Genomic DNA, 26,277 nt, shown 5'->3' with positions numbered 1-26,277 from the left:
GAATCGCAGGAGAAGTTAGTGAATGGGACCCAAGGGAAATCTGGTCGCAAAGGGGTCGCAAACCAATCGATACATGATCGGTTTGCTTTGCGAATCTAGCCCCTAGTGTGCTAAAGCCCTTCTGTTTCTTCCCCCCCCTTTTACTTCTTATTTTTTCATTGTATTTAAGCTCTTACCATTTCCCATTTTTCCTTTTTATTCCAGTAAGTCTATATGTTCTGTCCTTCCCCCCCCAATACACACTTTTTATTTTGAAATTTATATTTTATTTTAACAATATTCTGATAACTGTATGTTTTTGATAAACGGTATATCAAAGATTAAATAAACTTGGAAACTATATAAACTGCACAAGTCAACAAGTACAACTCTGGCCACCTTGTCAGCCAGACTGGATGGTAAGTTCAGGTTTTCATCTGCCATAATTTACTATGTTACTATTTAAAGAAGAAAAAACCAGGGGAAAACAAAACCACAAATACAAAGAGACCAAAATGGAATTGTCCAGATAAGAATGATGTGCACTAAAACTCCAATTCATCTGGTAATATGAAGATCTTTATTCCTCCAATATCACAATGATACATTCAACGTCTCAATGACTCGACATATACATGTTTCGGCCAACAGGCCTGCCTTAAAAGTCTTAAAAATCACAAATGGTGGTATTCGAAGTATACTGCCACCCAAATAGATTTAACCAAAATTCAATCTGAAAGGAGTGTCATATTTCATGTAGTCCGACTATTGCCAACTACCACTGAAAGTCTCACTTCAAATACCACCACTGAAAACTTCTCAGCCCAACCAACAATTCTGGGGCAGTTGGAAAAATATGTAATGAAAAAAGTAGAAAATCACCAGACTAAGGGCTCCTTTTTCTAAGCTGCGGTAGCGTTTTTAGTGCACGCAGAATATTAGTGTGCGCTAACCCCGCTCTATGCAGCTAGAACTACGCCAGCTCAATGGTGGCGTTAGCGTCTAGCGCGCACGCTAAAACCGCTAGCGCAGCTTAGTAAAAGGAGCCCTAAGTGTACATCCCTCAATGGAAACTGCCCCAACTTTGTTGGTTAGGCCGAAAATATTTCAACAGCCCCTCGTACAAATTAAGTAGTCAGGTTAGCAAGCCCACAATTTTAACCTGGTTACATTTCAGAGGTGGACAAAAACTACATGGAATTAAGACAAATGACACCCCCCTCCTTAATCCTTTGTGTGAACCTCACTCAAATCACACCCCTTCAAATCTGTACATAGTCTAGATTTCCATGTATAAATGACAAATAGGGCTTCTAAAAGAACCCCCCACAAGCTCATGGACTGGAGATATGTGCTTTAAGAGGATTTTATTCAGGAAGCCTCCATCTACCTTTTTTGTATTGGAGGAATAAACTTCATGCATTGATAATGTGGGAGTCATGCATTACAAGAACACAAAAGGTATTTTTATAAACACAGGGACATGCGATGAAGATGCTAAGTAGCAGATTTAAAACAAACCGGAGAAAATATTTCTTCACACAACCTATAATTAAACTCTGGAATTCGTTGCCAGAGAAATCAGTTAGTTTAGCGGGGTTTAAAAAAGGTTTGGATAATTTCCTAAAAGAGAAGTCCATAGGCCATTATTGAGATGGCTTGGGGGATATCCACTGCTTATTCCTAGGATAAGCAGCATAAAATCTGTTTTACTACTTGGGATCTAGTTAGGTACTTGGGACCTGGGTTGGCCATTGTTGCAAATAGGATACTGGGCTTGATGGACATTCGGTTTGTCCCAGTATGGCAATTCTTATGAGTTATCTTTACTTGATTTTTCCAAGAGCATGTAGTCTTGTACTGAATAGTTTTTAGGAAAGTATGGGTAGGGCACAGCGGTTTACCGGAGGCTTGGAGGAGGAAGGGATGTTGGCTAGAGAGAAGGAGAATATTTTCTATTTAATGATAGCAAGAGGTTATAAGAGTCAAGACCTCAAAGTCATCAATTAGTAACTGTTGCATTCATTGAATATATTATGATTGGGGGGGGGGAGGTAAAGGGTGGTAAAATGTATGAATTGTTTGGAAAATTGTACTACATTTTCCCCTGGTACATTAGATCAGTGTTTCTTAACTCGGTCCTGGAGTACCTTCTTGCCAGTCAGGTTTTCAGGATATCCACAATAAATATGCATGAAAGAAATTTGCACATAACAGAGGCAGTGTATGCAGATCAAGTTTATGCATAGTCATTGTGGATATTCTGAAAACCTGACTGGCAAGGGGGTACTCCAGGACAGAGTTGAAAAACACTGCATTAGATATTTTGTGAGCCCACCAGGACATAGGGGAGAGTGTGGCACAGTGGTTAAAGCTACATCCTCGGCATCCTTGTGACCCTGAGCAAGTCACTTAATCCCCCCATTGCCTAGATAGATTGGGAACCCACCAGGACAGACACGGAAAAATACTCAAGTACCTGAATAAATTCATTTAAATAATTCTGAGCTCCCCTGGGAGAACAGTATAGAAAATTGAATAAATAAATTTACATCCTTGTAAATATTTGGTTGATTGGTTCAATTAAAAAAAAAAAAATTAATACAAGGTTTTTGTATGATGCAGGCTGTCATCAAAATATGGCCATAGCATAAACAGTTTAGGTGCCCCAATGCCATGTATGTAGCTCAAATTCAAAAGGACATCTTGACACCAAGATTCCATTAGGCTAGCGTATATTGGCATTGGTGTGCCCAATACATACCCTCTAACACCATGTCAATAAAGGGCAGCCATAAAAGTACCAATTGACATGTAATAAATAGTGTTGTAGAAACTACACCCACAGCAGGGAGACACGACCAGGTCCCACCCACATGTACATTCCCTTGCACTTAGGCACATCATTTAGGTGTTACCTTATAAAAAAGCACCTAATTGTCAATCAATGACTCCTTGAACATGAATATATGGCACCTATCTCTAGGTACCTGTTTACAAAATTGCCCCACTTGAGTCCATTTAACTTTTGCCAAGTTGATCTGTCACAGAACTGCCAAGTTACTCAGTTCCAGGTGCAGGGCCATCTCAAGGGACTCAGGGTGCCCTGAGTTAACTTTTGCTTTGGTGCCCACCCCCACAATGTTATGTTAATCAGGTTTTTTTTATTCCGCTTTTACCTATCCAGTTCAAAGTTGGATTACATTACAAGAGGTTGGGTCAGTTACCCAAGAAGTTACAATGGACATTTTAGTTTGACACGGACATTCAACAGAGTTGCTACCTCAAGGCCTACAATAAACTGGAGCAAATTTAAAAAAAAGTAAGGCAGAAAGGCACAACAGACGCAAAAAAGTATTTTTAAATAAAACACTTTCGGGGGGGGGGGGGGAAGATTGTCTCTCTCCTCCCTTTCAAACCTGTGATCCAGTGTCTCCCCCTCTCTTTCAAGTTTCCCCCTCTTCTGGACCAAGTGAGGCACTGGCTGAGGGCACTGATGATAAAGGGGACTAAGTGCTAGATGCACTAAGTCAGCGATCGTCGCTAAACCTGTTTTCACAACTTTAGTGACAATTACTTTTACCAACCCAATGCACAAAACAGCCCATCACGTGTTTTTCCCTTCAATCGCCCATTTTACGATCCATGCAAATTAGCTAAAACACTGCAAAGTAGCCAAACGATTGATGCACTAACATTGTTTGGCTATTCCAAAAAAAGAAAAAAAAAAATGGGGTTTTAGCGATTGGAAAACCAACTGGTCTAACTAAACAGATTTACCTGCTTTGGACCCGCCTGTCGTAAATGATGAGCCTTCTCCTCCCCAGTGCATCATGTGATTGGCTCAGATGCCTAAGGTCCCTCCCCTTGGGAGGGGACTTAGGTGACTGAACCAATCAGGACCTTAGGCTCCTCCCTCAGTATCCTGGATACAGAGGGAGGTGCCTAAGCCCTGATTGGCTCAGATGACTAAGGCCTTTGGCCCCTCCCTGTACATTACATGATGCACCGGGGAGGGGAAGGCCCCTCATTTACGACTGACTGGCAGGTCCAAAGCAGGAGCCTCAGAGCGAGCTTGCTGCTTCCAATTTTTTAAACAGTATGGGGGAGGTTCCGGGGGGGAGGAGTCCAGTGACAAGAGGGAGTGGGCATCCCTCCTGACATTTTGGGGGGTTTGGGAGTGGGGGGGGACAGTGGCTCGGTGGTGCCAGGGCCATTGCGCAGAGGAGGGGTGCTTTTTTCTTTTTTTTTAATAGGACAGATTGTGCATGTGTAACACGCACACACACAACATCTGTGCCATTAAAAAAGAAGCCCTAACAGCAGTGACAGAAGGCTGCTTCCCCTGTCACTGCTGTTAAGGCTCTGCACATGTGTCAATTGCTCACTGAGCGATTGACTGGTCACGTTTGTGTGCAAATCATTTGCATGCAAACTTGATAGCACTGCTGGAGGATCGATCAGAGAATCAGCCAACAGCAATTCAGTCTGTATTTTTAGTGCATCTAGCCCTAAAATCCTAGTCTTGTACCTATCCCTCTAGAACAGTGTTTCTCAAATTGGTCCTGGAGCACCCCTTTGCCAGTCAGGTTTTCAGGATATCCACAATGAATAGGCATGAGATTGGTTTGCATAATGTGCATTGCCTCTATTGTATGCAAATCTTTTACATGCATATTCATTGTGCATATCCTGAAAGCCCGATCGGCAGGTGGGGACTCCAGGACTGACTTTTGAAGGTAGACCGGGCTGAGATTTTGGCACCCTTTAACAACGGCACCCTGGGCCAAAGCCTTACCTGGTCCATAGGTTGAGCCAGCCCTGTCCAGGAGAGAGATTTTATGCCAGTCCTAGATTTCTGACATCCCCATCTTGGTACTTTGTGGAAGCTGCAACACTGCTTTGAATGGGCAGGATCCCACATTCAGAACTATGGCAGCTCAAAAATTCACACCTGAGCATACAGATGTAGCAGGGAATCAGTGAAACTTTTTATTAAATCATTATTTCCTGCCTCTGGGGAAACACAGTTAAAACACAAAACAAAACATAAAGAGTTCATTTCTCATGCTTGATCTCATGTATTCAGGTTCTGAGAGCCCCACAGCAACTTACAAGGAGGTAATGAAAAGCACAGTTACTTACCGTAACAGGTGTTATCCAGGGACAGCAGGCAGATATTCCCACACATGGGTGACGTCACCGACGGAGCCCCGCAGCGGACAGCCTCGAAAGCATCTTGCTTGAAGATCTCGAGCTTTCGATTGCTGCATCGCGCATGCGCGCGTGCCTTCCCGCCCAAACTAGGGGGCGCATCTCCTGAGAGGATCCTCAGTTCAGATACCAAGCTAAGAAGCCAACCAGGGGAGGTGGGAGGGTTGTGGGAATATCTGCCTGCTGTCCCTGGATAACACCTGTTACGGTAAGTAACTGTGCTTTATCCCAGGACAAGCAGGCAGCATATTCCCACACATGGGTGACCTCCAAGCTAAATCAAAAGGGAGGAGGGAAGTTGGCAATTTAAGAAAAAAGATTCTGTAACACAGATTGGCCAAAATGGCCATCCCTCCTGGATAAAGTATCCAGACAATAATGAGAAGTAAAAGTGTGAACCGAGGACCAAGTGGCAGCTTTACAAATTTCCTCAATAGGAGTTGATCTGAGGAAAGCAACCGAAGCCGCCATAGCCCTGACTTTATGGCCCGTTACTCGACTCTGTAGAGGAAGACCAGCCTGAGCATAACAGAAAGAAATACACGCAGCCAACCAGTTGGAGATAGTACGCTTCGAAACGGGATGACCCAATCTATTTGGATCAAAAGAAATAAAAAGTTGAGGAGAACTTCTGTGAGGTTGAGTACGTTGAAGATAGAAAGCCAACGTACGTTTACAATCCAAAGTATGCAAAGCCGCCTCACCAGGGTGAGAATGTGGCTTAGGAAAAAATACGGGTAGAACAATAGACTGATTGATATGAAAATCAGAAACTACCTTAGGTAAGAATTTGGGATGTGTACGGAGTACCACCTTGTCATGGTGAAAAACAGTAAAAGGTGGATCCGAAACCAAAGCTTGTAACTCACTAACTCGACGAGCTGAAGTGAGAGCAATCAAGAAAACAGTTTTCCAAGTAAGATATCGAAAATGAGCCAAGTCAATAGGTTCAAAAGGAGGTTTCATCAGTTGAGCCAAGACCACATTAAGATCCCATACCACAGGGGGAGGTTTGATCGGTGGATGAAGATTAAAAAGACCTTTCATAAAACGAGAAACTAGAGGATGTGCCGAGAGTGATTTCCCCTCTAAAGGCTGATGAAAAGCAGCAATTGCACTAAGATGAACTCTAATAGATGTGGATTGGAGACCCGACTGGGATAGATGAAGTAAATAATCCAAAACAGAAGCCAAAGAAGAAGAAGTTGGCTGAAGATTATGAGTGGAACACCAAGAAGAAAATCTGGTCCACTTTTGACTATAACATTGACGAGTTGACGGTTTTCTGGAAGCCAGAAAAACATCCTGAACAGACTGAGAAAATTCAGCAGAATCCATCAGGTGGAAAGGAACCATGCTGTCAAATGAAGAGACTGCAGGTTTGGATGAAGTAAGGATCCCTGACTCTGAGTGAGCAGAGAAGGAAAAACTGGCAGAAGAAGAGGTTCCTTGATGCTGAGTTGCAGAAGAAGAGAGAACCAATGTTGTCGGAGCCACCGAGGAGCTATGAGAATCATTGTGGCATGATCCGACTTCAATTTGACAAGAGTTTTGAGAATCAGAGGAAAAGGAGGAAAGGCGTAAAGGAACTGATTCCTCCAGTCTAGTAGAAACGCATCCGCCTCGAGACGAAGAGGGGAGAAGATGCGGGAACAAAACAGAGGAAGTTTGAAGTTGTTGGGTGACGCAAAAAGATCCACCCGAGGAGTCCCCCATCGGTTGAATACTTGACGAAGTGTGGGGGAGTTGATCGTCCATTCGTGAGGTTGAAGCAGACGACTCAATTTGTCTGCAAGGCAATTCTGAATACCCTGAATATAAACGGCTCGAAGAAAGATGTTGTGTGAAATCGCCCAATGCCACAACTTCAGAGCTTCCTGACACAGAGGATGGGAACCCGTTCCCCCCTGTTTGTTGACATAATACATTGCTACTTGATTGTCCGTCCGAACAAGGACTACTTGGTCGTGAAGGATGTGAAGAAAAGCTTTGAGAGCCAGAAATATCGCTCTGAGTTCCAACAGATTGATATGACATCGACGATCTGTGGCCGTCCATAATCCTTGCGTACGGAGACCATCTACGTGGGCTCCCCATGCGTACTCGGACGAATCTGTTGTGAGAACTTTCTGATGAGGAAGATGGTGAAACAGCAAACCTCTGGAAAGATTTGAAGAGAGCATCCACCAGCGGAGAGACTTCTTTAAAGAAGGCGTCACCGTTATATGGCGAGAAGGAGGATCTAGAGCTTGCTGCCATTGGGATGCCAGAGTCCACTGAGGGATGCGAAGATGTAGTCTTGCTAAAGGAGTCACATGTACTGTAGATGCCATGTGACCGAGAAGGACCATCATTTGACGCGCTCTGATAGTTGATAGGGAAGTTACATGATGACAAAGGTTTAAGAGAGTATTCTGTCGATTGAGAGGAAGAAAAGCTCTCATGCGGATGGAATCCAACACCGCCCCAATAAATTGAATCGATTGAGTTGGAACTAAGTGAGATTTTGGGAAGTTGATATGAAACCCCAGACTTTGAAGAAAAGAAATAGTCTGAAGGGTCGCTCGCGTAACCCCTGAACGAGAAGGGGCTTTTATAAGCCAATCGTCGAGGTAAGGAAAAACTTGCAATCCCTGGGCTCGAAGAGCCGCGGCTACCACAACCAGACACTTGGTGAAGACCCGAGGAGAGGTTGCTAGGCCAAATGGAAGAACCTTGTATTGAAGGTGAAGGTTCCCCACCTTGAACCTGAGATATTTGCGAAAATTTGGATGAATAGGAATGTGAGTATAAGCCTCTTTGAGATCCAGTGAGCACATCCAATCCCCTTGATCCATGAGGGAGTACAGGATCGGGAGAGAAAGCATGCAAAATTTTTCTTTGACTAGAAATTTGTTGAGAGCTCGTAGATCCAGAATGGGTCGCAAATCCCCCGTCTTCTTTGGAACCAGGAAATATCTGGAATAAAACCCCTGGTTGCGTTCGGGAGGAGGAATTTCCTCCACTGCTCGAAGGTGAAGAAGAGCTCGAGCCTCCCGAAGAAGAAGAGGGAGTTGCGAGGAACTGGAAAGACACTCTCTTGGAGGGTGATCTGGAGGCACCTGAAGCAGGCGCAGAGAGTATCCCTCTCGGATGATCGTAAGGACCCAAAGGTCCGATGTAATGGTTTCCCAGACAGATGAAAAAAGGGAAAGACGACCTCCGATTGGTAGGGAGGAATTTGGATGCAAAGAGGTTGGAATGCTCATCACTGGACCGTCAAAAAGACGGAGCTGTTTTGGTTGGAGCAGGTGTCTGAGGCTTTTGAGGACGTTGTTGTTGTGGCCGTCTAGGTGGAGGCCTAGAAAAAGCCGGTGTGGACTTCATGGGGTAACGACGAGCTGGAGGTCTGTAAGCTCTAGTCAGAGAAGGTTTTGGTTTCGGACGAATCAAAGAGGCGAAGGAACGCTCATGCTCAGAAAGCCTTTTAGTAGCTGCTTCAATAGAGTCATCAAAGAGCTCAGAACCTTGACACGGCAGGTTTGCTAAACGATCTTGTAAGTTGGGATCCATATCTACAATCCTGAGCCATGCAAGACGTCTCATAGCCACTGCAAATGCCGAGACTCTGGAGGATAGCTCAAAAGCATCATAAGATGCTTGCAACATGAATAGACGTAACTGAGACAGAGATTGAATAATGTTTTTATATTCAGAAAGGCGTTCTTTGGGCCAGTCTGGGCAAAAAGATGACAACTGCTTCAAAAAATGATTAAAATATGAAGTAAAGACATAGTTATAATTCAAAATTCTATTTGTCATCATAGAATTTTGATAAAGTCTGCGCCCAAACTTGTCCATAGTACGCCCTTCGCGTCCTGGTGGAACTGTTGCAGACACCTTAGATGGGTGAGCCTTCTTCAGGGAAGATTCCACCACTAGGGATTGATGAGAAAGTTGGGATTTCTCAAACCCTTTACATGGAACAGTACGATACCTAGACTCCAGCTTCGATGGAATAGCTGTCACAGAATAAGGAGTCTCCATGTTACGTAGAAACGTCTGCTTCAGCACCGGTGTCATGGGTAGACGTAAAGTCTCCTTAGGAGGATGAGAAAGTTCCATATCCGCAAGGTATTCAGGCGTGTATTTTGAATCAGAATGTAAATCAATATTAAGAGCCTGTCCCATGTCGAAGACAAATTTAGCAAAAGAAGCAGACTTCGAGGTCGAGGCTTCCTCAGGAGAAAGAGAACGAGAACGATGTGTCACTGAAAAAGATGGAGAAGCCTCGCGTGAATACTGAGATAGAGGCTCAGATTCAAGATGTAAAGTGATGGAAGATGTTCCACTGCCTGTCAGAGGAGGAGTGGCTGAATGTTTCCGCTTAAGGCTCCGAGTCGGAGAAGTGCGCGGAGTACGAGGTTTAGTAAGAGGAGATTTTTCTCGAGACAAATGCCTCGAAGGTGGTGTCCTCGACCTCGAATGCCTCGACGATATTGAAGAGGCAATGGTAGTATGAGCTTTAGAAGTAATATCAGAATGCTTCGAGCTCTTTGTAGAGGTAAGCTTCGAAGATCGAGACCTGTGCTTCGATCGAGGTAATGCTTGTTTAGCTCCATGTTCAGACGAGGAGTCTGACGAGGAAACCCTGGATCGAGACCTGCGACGAGGAGATCGCCGAGAGGGTGCCGATTTATGCTCAGGCTGGTGTTGCGCAGACAGAGTCGAGACCGGTACCAACTGAGCCACTATTGAGGAAATTTGCGTAGTCAGAATTGACTTCAGCATATCCTCAAACATGGGGACGGAGACCAAAGGACTCGGAGTCACAGGAGGTCTCGTGCGTTCCAAGGAGGGCGACCTCGATCGAGAGTATTCCCTGGACTTGGAAGCACGTTTTGAAGGTCTGGAAGACGGAGTCAAACCTGGGGCCCCAGGCTGAATGGAGGTAGACTCTGTCGGCTTCTTAGAGATGGTACCTGAAAAGGAAGCAGGAGACTTACCCCCCAATCCAGGCTTCGAGGACATCGTCGAGGCCTTCGAGGCCGAGGACCCGGAGGTCTTCGAGGCCGAGGCCTGTCGAGGAGGCGAGGTCGAGGTTTTAGTACTCGAGGTTGGTCCCGGAGTCGAGGATTTAACAGATGCCTCGACCGAGGCCACAGCTTTTTCAGGCTCCATACGAGGAAAAAGCTCCAAAAATCTGTCGCAGCGACGTTTAAAAGCACGAGGTTGAAGAGTGAGGCAGCGAATACAATCTTCGGGGCGATGAGTCGACCCAAGACAGATCATACACCGACTATGTGGATCAGTGATGGAAATAGTTCTACCACACTGATAACACCTTTTAAACCCGGTAACAGGCCGGGACATAGATAGGACAAAGTCCGTGTCGAGAACGGAGAAGAGAGGCCTAGGCCTCAATCTTCTAACCCGACGCTAAAGAAAAACCAAAAGATGTATCTTTTTTTTTTTTTTTTTTTTAAATAAAATATAAGTAGAAATAGAATTACGAACACAGCGACCGAAAACAATAAAGAGTACTCAGCCGCGGTGAAGAGAAGGCACAACGCTACGGGAACCAAGTCGACAAGTCTTCTCGGCTCCGCGGAAAACGTTGAACTGAGGATCCTCTCAGGAGATGCGCCCCCTAGTTTGGGCGGGAAGGCACGCGCGCATGCGCGATGCAGCAATCGAAAGCTCGAGATCTTCAAGCAAGATGCTTTCGAGGCTGTCCGCTGCGGGGCTCCGTCGGTGACGTCACCCATGTGTGGGAATATGCTGCCTGCTTGTCCTGGGATAACAGTGCAAATGACCAATATAAAAACAAAATTAAAAGTATACACTGAAATGATTCTCTTTATAAAAAATCACCACCACAGTTTAAATAATTTCTGCCTTTGGAGGATGTATTTCAGTCATGCTTAGTTTTAGGAAGACACCGAATTCTACTTCATAGAAACATGATGGCAGATAAAGGCCAAATGGCCCATCCAGTCTGCCCATCCATTGCATCCACTATCTCCTTCTCTTCCTAAGAGATCCCAAAAGCAGAGGGCCACTTCAGAGGTTGCTCAAGTAGAACTGTTGAGAAATTGCATAGTTTTAAAACAGGCTTTTCTCCCTAATAAAGACCTCGTCACTCCTAACCCCTTGACATAGCCCTGCAAGGAAGGCCTGCAGGGCACTGGAATGCCATCAATCCAGACAGAAAAATACCTCTAGCAATTACCAAGCCCATAGCTATTGGAGATACTCAGCGTTTCAGTGTTATACATATGCAAAGGGCATTAGAATCTTCAATCTGCTCATAAGAACACCACCATTTTTGTTCTTGAGAGTTAAGTGAGGGTGGGGGCAAATTAAGCCACTTTGCCTCTAAAGCTCCCTAATTACTGATGCTATGTGGGTCCAAACATTGGTGGGGCCACCACAGTGGCCCATTCCATTCTAATACTTATGGACCAAAAACTTTTAAAATTTTTCAACCACAAGCACACAGCCACACCTATTGATAATATACAATGCAACACATACAGCACTTAAAAGATTTTTTTTTTTTTTAACCCAGTTAAAAACTCCACTACTTGGCTCTATATTCATTGTGGACTAAATAATTAAGTTTCCTGGTGGTGAGGGGTTTCCCCACTTTGTATAAGATAACTATTCTTTTTATTCAAGTATGTTGTTAATGTTTGTTGGATCTATGAAAAAATTGATTTTTTAAAAACCTCCACTACTGTTCTGCTCCCTACCTCTACCCAAGGTTATGCTATGAAACTACACAAAGAGCTTACTCTCTGACAGGAGAAAGGTAGATGGAGAAAATGAAGATAGATACACTAGAGCAGTGGTTCCCAACCCTGTCCTGGAGGACCACCAGGCCAATCGGTTTTTCAGGCTAGCCCTAATGAATATGCATGAGAGAGATTTGCATATAATGGAAGTGACAGGCATGCAAATCTGCTCCATGCATATTCATTAGGGCTAGCCTGAAAACCCGATTGGCCTGGTGGTCCTCCAGGACAGGGTTGGGAACCACTGCACTAGAGCAGGGGTAGGGAACTCCGGTCCTCGATAGCCATATTCCAGTTGGGTTTTCAGGATTTCCCCAATGAATATGCATTGAAAGCAGTGCATGCAAATAGATCTCTTGCATATTCCAGTCGGGTTTTCAGGATTTCCTCAATGAATATGCATTGAAAGCAGTGCATGCAAATAGATCTCTTGCATATTCCAGTCGGTTTTTCAGGATTTCCCCAATGAATATGCATTGAAAGCAGTGCATGCAAATAGATCTCTTGCATATTCATTGGGGAAAGCCTGAAAACCCGACTGGAATATGGCTCTCGAGGACCAGAGTTCCCTACCCCTGCTCTAGAGTCTAGACAGCAAAGGTAATTTTTACCATCCCACATAAAGACAGCACAGGACCACTTTTAGCAGCCGCCTCTTTCATCTGTTCATTTCTGGAGCGTTAGCTCCACAGTTGCTTCAGGCAGGATTCCTGTGCTGCAGTTTGCACAGAACTGCTTCATAAAGCTTCAACCCTTCCTCTAGTCCGGCATAGTATGGCGATTAGTGACCACGTTTTAAAGAAAGTACTGGAATAAACAGTGACCGACATCCTTGCTTCTAAACCACTTTGAACTAGAAAAATAAGTATCAACGCGCCGCACAGCAGATGCTATTACAAAATCAGTACACTATCTCATAATCAAAATAAGAAAAAGAAAATCGATCAAGAAAAGCAAACGTTGAGAAAAAAAAATCATAAAAAGAAATCTGCTTTAACTTGTGTTATCTCGCCTACTTTTTCCTCCTCAAAGTCTTTCCCATTTCCTTTGGTCTTCCAACCTCAGAGCTCTCACTGTTCCATCCAATAATCCAGGATCATAAGCGTCCAAAATAATATATATATATTTTTTTTTTTAACTAGGAGCACTAAATTAAAACCAACACACACCAGCTCTGGTGCACAAATCACCACGAAAACCGTATCGTCCAAAGTTTTAAGTAGCAGCTTCAGCTTTTTAGCACACCCATTCCTGTCCCAACATCCTGTCGCCACCTCTTGCCTTCCCTCCAATCTGCCAACTTAGCTGTTTCACTATTTCGGATGATTTCGAGTCAAACATACAAAATGCAAAACCGCATGCTAGTTTTACTTGAAGTAGCCCCTCCCCACCCCCGCGCGCAAACCAAGAGCTGACACAGTCGCCTCCATCGATGTTCTGTCATTAAAAAAGTCATATGCAATGCAAGTGTGCAATCTGGAGGAAATTTGAAAATCTTTCTAGGCTGCGATGCTTTTAATAATCTAACAACGAGATGTAAATACGTTAGCTTTGCAAAACCTAGATCTACAGGCAGAAAAAGTGGACTTAAGTAATCTAGACAGAATTTCTACAACTGTCTTATTAGTCGCCCTCCACCCCCCCCCCCAAAAAAAAAAAAAAGGGGGAAATATTTTTTTAAAAGTCTCCGAATTTCGGTTGCCAAGCGTGTAACAACACACAGAGCCTCACTTTGCACTGTTCCCACACACAATTCCAGGACACACAAGTGGTGCTCTTCCTGGACTACAGAGGTAACAATATACCCCACGTGCGCTTCTGCCACATCAGATGTTAGGACTACGCTGGCCCTCAGGTGGGATGCGAAGGGGAGATGGTGACACTGCAGCACACCCCCCCCCCCCCCCCCTCCTCACAATCTGACTAAAACTAGTCCCTCTCCGGGATTCCAGAACCCACCACCGATCGCCCGCGAGCAAAGAGACAAGCAGCCGGCAACTTGACCCCCCCCTTCCCCCCAATGCGCGCGTCCGTTACCTAAGCCCGGGGCGCTCTCCTCCCCTTCCCTCCCGGTACCTGGTCTCCGGAAGCACAGGCGGAGGCGGGAGTCCCGAGCGCGCCCCAAGAGATCCAGTGGCGAGAAACGGCCGGTAGCATCCATGCACGCTCACACTGGGACGGGGGAAGGAGAGAGGGGGCGCTAGAGCAACGGTAGGATTTACAAGGCAAGTGGGGGGGGGGGGAGGGAAATCTCTGCGGCGCGCGCGGCCAATCACAGGACAGTGGCGCGCGCACATGCACGTGCGCTCCCATGCCCTCCTTAAGACAGAAGCAAAGCTCTGCTGCACCTTTAAAAACTGCGTAAGGGAGCCGACTAAATCAACCTTTCCAGTTTTGTGCCTATTTAAACTAAGTTGGGGGAGAGGGTATAAAGTGGTGATTTTCTAATAATATTTGTTCTTCTAAGTGGCTCCTCATTTGGAGAGGCCTCAGAATACATTTCCCTTTGTCAAGAATGCACGGGACTTAATGCTCCTAAGGCAGGGGTGTCAAAGTCCGAGGGCCACAATCCAGTCGGGTTTTCAGGATTTCCCCAAGGAATATGCATGAGATCTATTTGCATGCACTGCTTTCATTGTATGCTAACAGATCTCATGCATATTCATTGGGGAAATCCTGAAAACCTGACTGGATTGCGGCCCTCCAGGAGGAACTTTGACACCCTTGTCCTAAGGTGAGGTAGGGGAAGCTGGTTTAGAAGTTCAAAGTAAAGCCCCCCCCCAAAAAAAAAATATTAAAGGCCCCCAGAGCAGGAGAACCCACAGCTGTAATTGGGTTCCCTTCCTCCCTGGGTAGCCCTGTACTGCAGGGGTTACTTAATAGAATTTTGGCTATTAAGCTGGGTGCCCTGTCTTGCATTATCAAGAGGAAAAGAAAGGGTGGTGAAGGAGTAATAGCATTAATCAGCTCGGTTCTACCCTAAAGTAGTGTTATCTTAAACTTCTTCAAGTCAATTAAGTTTAACAATCACCTCCAATCAGAATGGACATTCCAAAACCAGACACATTCTAGTCCCACAATAAAAAATAAAATTACTTTTTCCACTTCTGTTGGCTGGTCATTTTCTTTTTCTAATTCTGTTGGTCAAGCTCTGGTTTCTGCTTTCCTCCACCTCTTAACTCTTGTTATTTTTCTCTTTCATCTTTCCTTATGTCAGTTTTTGCCTTTCTGTTCAGATCTATCATTCTTACTATCCTGTGGGCAGCGTGTAGAAACCGATGCCCATTGCCTTTTGAAAACTGCGAGTTTGGCTGTGCTGAATAATGAAGGAAGGAGAAGGTGCTACTTGGACTTCTGGAGCTGGGTCAATAGGTACACTCTTGCAGGAGCGGGGGGACATAGGGGGGCAGAGGCAGGGAGGGGTAGGTCCAGGAGGCCCAGTGTACTTGGGTGCCTAAGGTCCACTGAAGAATTAATCCTGCCCAGCCTATTACCCACTTTCACTAACTCTATCCTCTTCCCTTATATTCAGTATCTCCCCTCTTTCTCACCACTTCCATCCAGTTTCTCCCCTCATACAGCATTTCCCTCTTTCTCTCCACATTCTTCAATCCAGTTTCTCCCCTCTTTCTCTCACCTTTCCATCCAGCATTTCATTTTTTTTCTCCACATTTTTTCTCTCCAGCTTCTCCCCTTTCCATTCAGTGTCTCTCTTCTTTCTCTCTCTCCTTCCTTCCATTTCCCCATTCTATTCAGCTTATACCTTTCTCCCCATTCTTTCTATTCTATAACTTGAATAGGTCTAGCAGTACCGTCTTGGCAGAGGCTCTGGCACCTCTCTGCCCCCCCCCCCATGCTCTGGCACCTCTCTGCCACCCCCATGCCACGCTTGAATCCTCCCTTCCCTCCACCCTGTATCTCTTTAAATCTCTGCCAGCGTGAGCAACTTCTCAGGCCTGATGCTCGCGCCGGCCTGGCTCCTCTCTGAATTCACTTCTGGGTCATTGTGCCAGGAAGTGACATCAGAGGGAAATCCAACAGCAGGCTAGAGAAGCTGCTCACGCACCCATCATAAATTACACCTCCTTGGACAGACTGAACCATTTGCTCAATATTGAGCCTGTTCAAGCATCTACAGCCATAGAAGCCAACTTTTCAAAATGATTAAGGGTGTTAAACCCAATGGAAATTATCCCATTGTTGGATATAATCATAGAGTTCACTTAATATTGGGGATATTTAAGCACCAACAGCACCCACACAGCTGGCTCCTATGGCTGGAACAGATAGGGAAATACTTAAAGCACCTGATTACTATTCAATGAATTGTAAACCATTTTGGGTGAATCCCTTCATGAAAAGGTGGTTAATAAAGACAGAGCATCCCTTTACAGAAAGAGGATGAAATCAAAGCAAAACTTAAATAACCTTCATACTTTAAACAAAGTATAGAGGGGTATAACATGCACAGAGTGAAAGAATTCCTTGGACCTATGAAGAACTGGCTTCCAGACAGGAATCCTATTAAAACAGTTCCTCAAGATGCTGGAACACAGATAGAAAGAAGCAAGGGGAAAACCAGTGGGAAGAAAAGCAGTGGATCAGAAGGACTGGAAAGCTGAGACCTGGTCTGTAGATGTACTGTTTTCTGGACAGCAACGGGGATATTCCTAAGCTGTGTGCAACAAAGACCTGGAAGTGTCTTATATCTAGAACAAGGGTTCTCGACCTAGACCTTGAGACACGCTTAGTCAGTCAGGCTTTCAGCATACTCACAATGAATATGCACGAGATAAATTTGCATGCAGTATTTTCTTTGTGTGTACAGTAGATCTATCTAATGCATATTTATTATGGGTGTCCAAAAAAAATTGGCTAGTTGGGTCCCAAGGACTGGATTGAGAACCCCTGGTCTAGAAGAAAGCGGTCACTCAGATCTTTATTTAATGTTGCTTGAATGTACCTTGGAAAATTATGAGCTGTGTTGAAGGTAAAGAAAAATGAACTGTTTATTTTCAATCAAGTTCTACAGTTTCTGTTTGGAACACCATTTGTGGGTCTAGAGAGAGTTTCCTTGGCAACACATGTAAAATTGTCATGACAATAACATTATCTGTGCCTAGGAGGGCCGGTTGTCAAATGGCAAAGGAAGAGACTGGAACCTCAGTTTGTGAGTCTTTTGCATTACTGGCCTGCCCTGGGGAGGGGGTAAGATTTCATCTACCTTTTCTTTTTGTTTTACCTGCTAATTTTTCTTGGTTGAATCTAGAACTCATTGAAGCTGGGTTCCGTACAGCATGTTGAAAACCCTAACAGTGGTTCTGCTAATGCAGTTCAATCCCATTGGCCACACCCACTGTCATTCTTCAGTACTCACAGTTCTACTAATGCACCTCCATTCTAATATGACACAATTCTTACCCTGTGCATGTCTTAGAAATAGTTCCTGCGGAGGCTTAAGAGCATGACTGGTTGTTGGACTTGGCTTTCATATTTTTGTAATAACTTACCCAGTAGATTGATTGGGGGGGGATGAATATAAAAAGAGGGCAGGGTCTGGGGCAGAACTTGGGTGTTTCTACGGAGGAGCTTGGGCAGTCTGTGGTTGGGGGTACTCTGTTGATATTTGTTAGACTTAGGGGGTACTTAGCTTGAAGTAGTTGAGAAACACTGCTGTAGGCAATCAGCTGGTACCAGTGCCTCTCCTCTTCGGCCCTCTTCCCTGCTGACACCCCCACTAGTGTCTCAGGGCCCATCTGGAGGGCCTCTGTGCATGCGCAGACGTCGACATGATGATGTCACGCATGCGTATGACATCATCACAGCGACGTCTGCAAACTTCCAGGTGCCTCGGGCCGTGGCCACTACCTTTAGTGTACCCCAGCTCGAGAAAGTTTGAGGAACACTGATATATTAGTACTTGTAGTTTGTGGTCCTGTGTTTGCATAGGGGTTATCTGTGTTCTGCATGTGTGACCAAGGCCAGGTGTTCTGATAGGAATGAATGCTGAGAAGCATACAGTGTGCTTTGTGTAGTTTAATTTTGTGGTTAACCATTATGTGTTGTTAATAAGATTATATTGTGCGTATATAAAAAATGAATGGAAAAAAATGGTATTACAATTAGTACTATTTCGGGGGCAGAATCTGGGGTGGAGCTTTTAAGCCCACCCCCAAACAAAAAAAGCATTCTGCTGCCTATGCCCTGGCTCAATAGCTGGAGTTAATTCTTAATATTCTATAACCCACTTAGGTTCAATAATCTTTCTAAGCAGTATGGGAAATATTCAATACATCCATCCTAGGTTACTGGGTTCAGTTCCTACTGCAGATCCTTATGACTCTGAGCAAGTCACCTAACCCTCTATTACCCCAGGTACAAAATAAGTACCTGTGTGTAGTATGCAAAAATGCTTTGACTGTAACCACAGAAAGGCAGCATATCAAGTCCCATCCCCTATCCCCTTTCTTGGTAAAGTAGCTCTGCAAAGAATGTGTTATTTATAGTTTCCAGGCCTGAATTTTTTTAAATATTTTACAGTGCCCTTGAAGATGAGAAGAAACTCATGCAGCCCAATAAAAGCAATGTATCTGAGAAACATGGGGCTAGATTCACTAAGCAAACCGATCGTGTACCGATCGGTTTGCATGCCCTTTGCAACCCGATTTCCCTCCGACCCGATTCACTAACCTGGATAGCGATCCGATCCCGATCCTCCCATGCAAATTAGTAAAACCCCATGCAAATTTGAATCAGGTTTTACCATTGTCCAGTGGCGTACCTAGCATATGTGACACCTGGGGCTCATAATTTTTTGACACTCCCCCCCTCATCTATATGAAAAATATGATTTTTAGTAACAATCCACATATCGCACAAGAGTGTACCTAGGAAAAGGCAGCATCTTAAACACTGCAGTGAGCACTAGAACACCAACACATACATTGTAAAACTAAACAAGCCAGATCTCGCACAGTCAATTAATCCTGCACAGTCAATGCCAACTGAAAACTATGTCCTTTTCATACACACAGAACACCCTCACCCAATATGGAATAATCACAAACTAAAAATAGAAACGTAGACAAAAGTTAAACTGAACCGCCAAGAAACCAGACTCTGCATACAATGCAACACCACAACACCACAAAAACAGACACATATTCCCTAATACTGTGCAAAATATAAAGACAGTAGATGTAAATTTGAAAAAAACTGATACATAACAATCACCACTTTACAAATTAACAAATAAAAATAAAATAAATAATGAGAAATAAGAAAATACCATTTTATTGGACTAATCCATTTTTCAATTAGCTTTCAGAGGCCAAATCTTTCTTCAGAACAGTACAGTATACTGCTGTTATGGTATCCTGTCCTGACCTGAGGAAAGGGGTTTAGTCCCAAAAAATTGCCTTATTTCCATTTCCTATTTATAAACTTTTATCAATACAGTTACAATACTACTTGATTCTAAGTAAAGCAACAAAAAAATCTTTCTACCTTTTGTAGTTTCTGCTTTAATCATCTCTTTGCTCTCTTCTTTCTATACAGCGTTTGTCCTCTCTCCCTTCCATGCAACATCTGCCCTCTCTTTGCTCCTTCCATCCAGGTTTTGCCCTCTCTCTCTACCCCTTCCATCTACTGCCCACATTCTCTACCCCTTCCATCTACTGTCCACCCTCTCTCTCTTCCATATGGCATCTTCCCTCTTTCTATGTCCCTTCAATAAACTGTATATCCTGTGTCCCTTCTCTCCTTTGCACTTGATTCATTTCAGCTTCACCCCCTCTCCATTTTTCTGTCTCCACCCCCTCCCCTATGCTTTGGCATCTCTCTCTTTCTCATAAAGTGGGTGTACACTATCAGTTACCACACATGGTTAGCTGCATGTTTATGTGCTTAACCTAGAGACTGTGTCTGAATTCAAGAGGGCCTGTGATAGACACGTGGGATTTTTCAGAGAGCGAAAGAGATAATGATTACTGCGGATCGGCAGACTAGATGGGCCATTTGGCCTTTATCTGCTATCATGTTTCTATGTTTAGAAAAAGGGTGGAAGGAAATTTTAAAAAAAACCAAAAAACCCTAGAACAAAAAACAACAAAAAACTGCAACAGATTGAGCACACAAAAGGGAAATTTACAATACAATAAGAGAAAAATAGGATATGAAAAACACATACAAGACTATGAAGCTGTGGCGGTGGTGTGGAATCAGGATCTTGCTTCCTCTGAACAGATAACTGGAGATGGTTTGCGTCTTCTTATGAAACGTCTCCGGCGTTTGACTCGCTCTGTGATTCTGCAAGAACAGTACTATAAATTCCTGTTACGCCTTTATATCTCACCCTATAGGGCGTACGTGGCAGGACTTGCCTCTCATGTTAGCTGTTCCAAGTGCCATTCAATGCTACCTGGTCTTTTTCATATGTTCTGGTCTTGTGATAGATTTCAAATCTTTTGGTCATTTGTTGGTCTTCACCTGCAGATGATCACGCGAAGGCAAGTTCCGTTGCAGGCAAATGTCCTGCTTTTTTCTCAAATCTCTTCCTTGGGATTATCTAAGGGTAATTCTTTGTTATTGCAAAAAGCTTCTTTATTGGCTAGGAAATGTATACTCTTATTATGGCGCAAGGCAGAGGTACCTACCATTACTATGTGGAAAAATGAACTGTTCACTCTGTTAAGGTATGAATATTTAGATGTTAAGGATTGTGAGCCTGGTCGTTGGAGAAAGTTCCAGGCCATTTGGGCTCCTGTTTGGAATAGTTTGTCCCATGGAGCCCGAAGTGCCCTGTTGAATTTTTGAAATTTTTTTTTTTTTTGCGTTTAGACACTGGAATGCTGGGGAGGGTATAGGGTGGGATTGGGATGGGGAGATGGTTTTTGAATTGTCTTGTTGAGTTCTTTAGTCTCCATGTAGAAACCCCGCGGATGACTATCTTATCTTTAGTTTTGAACAAGTTTTGTACATACTCTGACTGTTGTATTTAATTTGTATGTGTCTTTGTTAAAATAAAAAAAAAAATTTGGAATTAAAAAAAAAAAAACACACACATACAATGAATACAACCCTTAACACTCAGAGGACAGGGCCAATGACAAGAAAAGATAGCTAGAGTGAAGAAGATTGGAGCTATGCCTAAGTGTAGCATTGATATGCAAGAAAACCAGGACATGTCTTCTTTTTAGAGGACTGTCCGTGTTCCCAGATGGATTTCCAAAACCCGGCAATTTGTCTGGGTTTTGGAAGACCCTCAAGCTTAGGGCCATGTCTGGAGGGCCTCCAAGCACATGCAGAGGCAACACAATACTGTCACGAAATGCTGCCCTGAGCTAAGAGACAAGGTTCATATGGGGCAGGGTGGGGCTGGGGTACGGCCACGTGCCCTCTTTTTTTCAATAAGGAAATCTGGTGACCCTACCTAGGGGACATCGATGTGTAACATTTTTTTTAGCTCAATAAAATATCGCAACCTCCAAAGCAGTCTACTTTTATTGGGTCCAGAACAGACAATGGAATATTCTAATTCAAAAGCTTGTAAAAACATTGTTTTAAAAACAAAAAGTCCTAATTCATAAATACAAAGCTACCAAAGAACTGTTTAAAAGGGAGTAATATAAATCCTCCCTCCTTCCTTTTTCAAAAAAAAGAAATCAAATGTGATTTAATCTGTACAACGGATGGCTTTTAATCAGTGAGCCACTTCCCGACTTCAGGCCATCTGCTGCTGCAAAATCGATGACATATAGTACTCTCCTGCCTGTGCTTCCTCCTGATGGCAGGGAAGCAAGATCAAGCAGGGCAAGGGACAGGAAGCGCGGTGCCCAGCTTCAGCCCTGCATCTTTGCAAACCAACAGTGCCCCCTACATTCTCAGGCAGGCCAGACTTGTCCCATCATGACAAATGCTTCTCTGAACTGGAACTCGTCTGCAGTACCTTCTCTTTACTGAGGCAAGAACTCTAGAAACTTTGTTGATAAAAGGACAGAGCTTTATTGCTTAGTCCTGTTAAATCATCCAGACTGTAAATATCCCAGACATATTTCAGGAAAAGAGCCAAAATGAATAAGGATACACAGAACAAAGGAGGGATCTCCCTAGTTTCAGGGCCAGTTAGTAAATGCCCAGGATTTTCTTTATTCTCTATACACCAATATTCAATGGTATTTAGCCAGCCAGGAACTAATTAATCAATTAGGTGCTGACAATTATTGGAGCTAACAAAGGGATTAAACTTGGCAGTGGGTAAAACCAGTAAAAAGACATCATATTTGAAAATGGGCCAAATTACGAGTTTCAGAACGGTTAACCCCCTTTCCTCCAAAAATATTGCCTATTTGTGTCTATGAGAAGAGTTCCAACTTCTGTAGCATAGAAACTTACATAGAGTATAATATGTGGAGAAGGATTTTAGAAAGGATGCCCAATTCAGAATATAGACATCCAAGTCAGAACATCACAAATGAACATCCATGTCACATGTATTTCATAACAGGATATAGTCTGATCTAATATACATAAGAATAGCCATACTGGAACAGACCAAAGATCAATCAAGCCCAGTATCTTGTTTCCAACAGTGATCAACCTAGGTCCCAAGTACCTGGCTAGATCCCAAGTAGTAAAACAGATTTTATGCCGCTCATCCTAGGAATAAGCAATGGATTTCCCCAAGCCATCTCAAACATGGCCTATGAATTTCTCTTTTAGAAAATTATCCAAACCTTTTTTAAACCCTGCTAAGCTGATTTCACCGCATTCTCTGGCAACAAATTCCAGAGTTTCATTTTACATTGTGTGAAGACATATTTTCTCCAGTTTGCTTTAAATCTACTACTTAGTAGCTTCATCACATGCCCCTAGTCCTAATATTTTTTGGAAAAAGTAAACAAGTGATTCATATTAGAGAATGACACGGGGAAAAAATCTGTCCCCGTCACCGGCCCACCATCCTATGCACCGCCCCGTCACCGCCGTTCCCTTCACCGCCCCGTCACCGTCACCGCCATCCCTTTCACCGCCCCGTCACCGCCACTGCCATCCCATTCACCGCCCCGTCACCATCCCCGCTGCATCCATATAAGCCTTAGTACTGTAATATTTAGCTTATTCCTTTCTTATAAATCAAAGTTCCTGCTGCTGAACTAGAGAAAGAGATGTTCAGCTGGCAGGGCTTTGTTTATAAATTTTTATCAACACAACTAATATACTATTTTATCCTAAAGCAAAAAATAAATAAATAAATATAAATTTTTTTCTACCTTTGTTGTCTGGTTTCTGCTTTCCACATCTTCTCATTCAATTCCTTCCATCCACTGTGTGTCTTCTCTCTGCGTCTTCCACTTGCTGTTACTGTGCCTCTCCCTTCACCCCCCCTCCAATTGGTCTAGCACCCATCTTCTTCCCTCCACTCCCCCATAGTCTGGCATCTGTCTTCTTCCCACTCTGTCTTCCACATTTCCCTTCGGGGTCTGTTCCTCTCCACCCTCCTTCAATGTCTGTTCTATTCCTTTCCACCACCACCCTTCCTTCCCTCCTTTACCATCTGTTCCTTTCTACTACCCTTCAGCTCCTCTCGCGTGGCCTATCTATCTACCTTCCTCCCTCTTATTTTCATGGCACATTACAATGTAATTTGTGCAAGCCACTGGAGCCTGCAAGCTCGGTCCCTGTCCCATCCCCACAAACCATCTCGTTTCTGTGCTCCTATTTTCTCCATTTCTAATATCTCCCCTATGTATCTGTCATTGCCCCCCCCTGTGTCCATATACCATCCCCATGGCATGTCCCCTTTATGTCACTGTCCCCATGCACATAATTTTCCCTCTTTCTGTTACCTTCCTGTGTCCAGATTTCCCCTATCTTCCTCTTCCATACCAGTGTGTCTCTTTTTTTCAACCCCATCTAGCTTTTTTCCCTCTTTCTTCCCCTCCCCCCCCCTTGCTTCTAGCATCTGGCTCACCTGCCTGTCCTTCCCTTTCTTTCCTGCTGTGGGTTTTTCTTTCCGTCTTCATCCCCTTGGCCCAGAATCCTTTTCCCTTTCACTCCCTCCTTCCAATTTGAGCCGGGAACACGAGCGATCGCACGGTCCCCGCAGCCACCACCCGCCTGCCCAATGGATCCTACTGTTTAGCCAGCTCTCTCCCTTCTCCTCACCTTAGTTTGTAGGTTTTGTTTTTCGGTGACATGCACGCTTTTCCAAAGAGCTGCTCAGTGTTCAATCTTCTGCTCTGCTGCAACTTCCTGTTTCCGGTTGTGTCAGAGCAGAAGATCGAAACTGAGCAGCAGCGGGTGCGCGGCTCTCTGATAGCGTGCGGGTCGCCGAAAAAGAAAACCTACAAACTAAGGTGAGAAGAAGGGAGAGAGCTGGCTAAACACTAGGATCGATTGGGCAGGCGGGTGTGTGCTGCGGGGACCGCGCGATCCTTCATGCCTCACTGCGGGGACAAGACCATTCACCGCCCCACGGGCGGTGAATGGCCTTGTCCCCGTCGCCGCAGCAACTGCTAGTTTTCGTTCCCCGTTTCGGCGGGTGACCCGCGGCTAAAATGCGGTGGCCGCGGGTAAACCGCCACCGTGTCATTCTCTAATTCATATCTATCCTTTCTACTCCACTCACTATTTTATAAACTTCTATCATATCAACCCTGAGCCATCTCTTCTCCAAGCTGAAGAGCCCTAACCACTTTAGCCTTTGCTCATAGAGAAGCCATCCAATTATTTTTATCATTTTTGTCACCCTTCTCTGAACCTTTTCTAATTCCGCTATATCTTTTTTTAAATATAGCAACCAGAATTGCACACTATTCAAGGTGCGGCTGTACCATAGAGTGATACAAGGGCATTATAACATTTTCATCTTTGTTTTCCATTCTTGTCATGATAATTCCTAACATTCTATTTGCTTTCTTAGCCGCCACTGCACATTGAGCTGAGGGTTTCAAAGTATCCTCAACAATGACACCTAGATCCTTTTCCTGGGCAGTGACGCCTAATGTTGAGCCCTACATCACTTAGCTATAGTTTGGATTCCTCTTTCCCACATGCATCACTTTGCACTTGCTCACATTAAACATCATCTGTCATTTTGATGCCCAGTCTCCCAAGAAATGCAGTAATGAGGCAAGATTTCCCTTGATTAAATCCATGTTGGCTTTCTCTCATTAATCTATGCTTATGTACCGGTATATATTCTGTCATTTTGTTGTTTATAATAGTCTCTACCATTTTGCCTTGCACAGACGTCAGATTCACCGATCTATAATTTTCCAGATCACCTCTGGAATCCTTTTTAAAAATTGGCATCACTTTGGCCACCCTCCAGTCTTCTGCTACTATGTTAGATTTTAAAGAAAAATTACAAATTACTATCAATAGCTCTGCAAGTTCCTTTTTCAATTCTATCAGCACTCTGGGATGTGAGATGAACATCCTTATGCTGGAAACGTCCATCCATTTTGCAAACTAAAATGTCCAAATTATGAATGGGGAAAACAAGGGACATGGGCACTTCTGTGGCAGCATAGGAACATCCATCTTTCAAAATGGCCATACAGATGTCAATACAGTTTCAAGTTTATTATAACATTTGATTAATCGCTTATTCCGAATTCTAAGCGATGTACAAAGTGATAAAATTACAAAATATAGGAAGACAAACATAAAAGAGATGTACTATAAAGCAATGTTACTTACCGTACCGTTATCCAGGGACAGCAGGCAGCTATTCTCACTAGTGGGTGATGTCATCCGACAGAGCCCCGATACGGACGTCTCACAAGCATATTTTGCTTGAAGAAACTCAGAAGTTTCGAGTTGCCCGCACTGCGCATGCGCCAGTGCCTTCCCGCCCGATGCTCCGGGCGTGTCTCCTCAGTTCAGGTAGCTAGCCGAGAAGCCAACCCAGGGGAGGTGGGTGGGACGTGAGAATAGCTGCCTGCTGTCCCTGGATAACAACTGTTACGGTAAGTAACATTGCTTTATCCCAGGACAAGCAGGCAGGTATTCTCACTAGTGGGTGACCTCCAAGCTAACCTCAATGGGATGGTGGGAGAGTTGGCAACTTAGGAGAATAAATTTTGTAACACTGTTTGGCCAAACTGTCCATCCCTTCTGGAGAAAGTATCCAGACAATAATGAGAGGTGAAAGTATGAACCGAGGACCAAGTGGCAGCCTTACAAATCTCCTCAATCGGTGTTGATCTGAGGAAGGCTACAGATGCTGCCATTGGTCTGACCTTATGGGCTGTGACCTTACAGGGAAGGGGCAATCCAGCCTGGGCATAGCAGAAAGAGATAC

General features: G+C 44.1%; 1 protein-coding gene across 3 annotated transcripts in view; it reads right to left on the bottom strand.

Annotated features, from left to right (window-relative positions):
• Positions 1–26,277, bottom strand: part of PALD1 (phosphatase domain containing paladin 1) — a 521,435-nt gene that overhangs the window by 417,969 nt on the left and 77,189 nt on the right. Inside the window, exon 1 of one of the 3 annotated variants that reach the window (XM_033940452.1) lies at positions 14,046–14,173. The exons of 1 other annotated variant lie outside the window; for it this stretch is intronic. The gene's annotated coding sequence lies outside the window, so the exon portion shown is untranslated. Of the gene's footprint in view, positions 1–12,985; positions 13,009–14,045; positions 14,174–26,277 lie in introns of those variants that run through there. One more of the 3 variants, XM_033940450.1, reaches the window with a different exon arrangement.

This window comes from Geotrypetes seraphini, chromosome 4 (genome assembly GCF_902459505.1).
Source record: "Geotrypetes seraphini chromosome 4, aGeoSer1.1, whole genome shotgun sequence".
Lineage (NCBI taxonomy): Eukaryota > Metazoa > Chordata > Amphibia > Gymnophiona > Dermophiidae > Geotrypetes > Geotrypetes seraphini.
The sequence above is the reverse complement of the archived record's forward strand: the minus strand, read 5'-3'. Positions and strand labels throughout refer to the sequence as shown.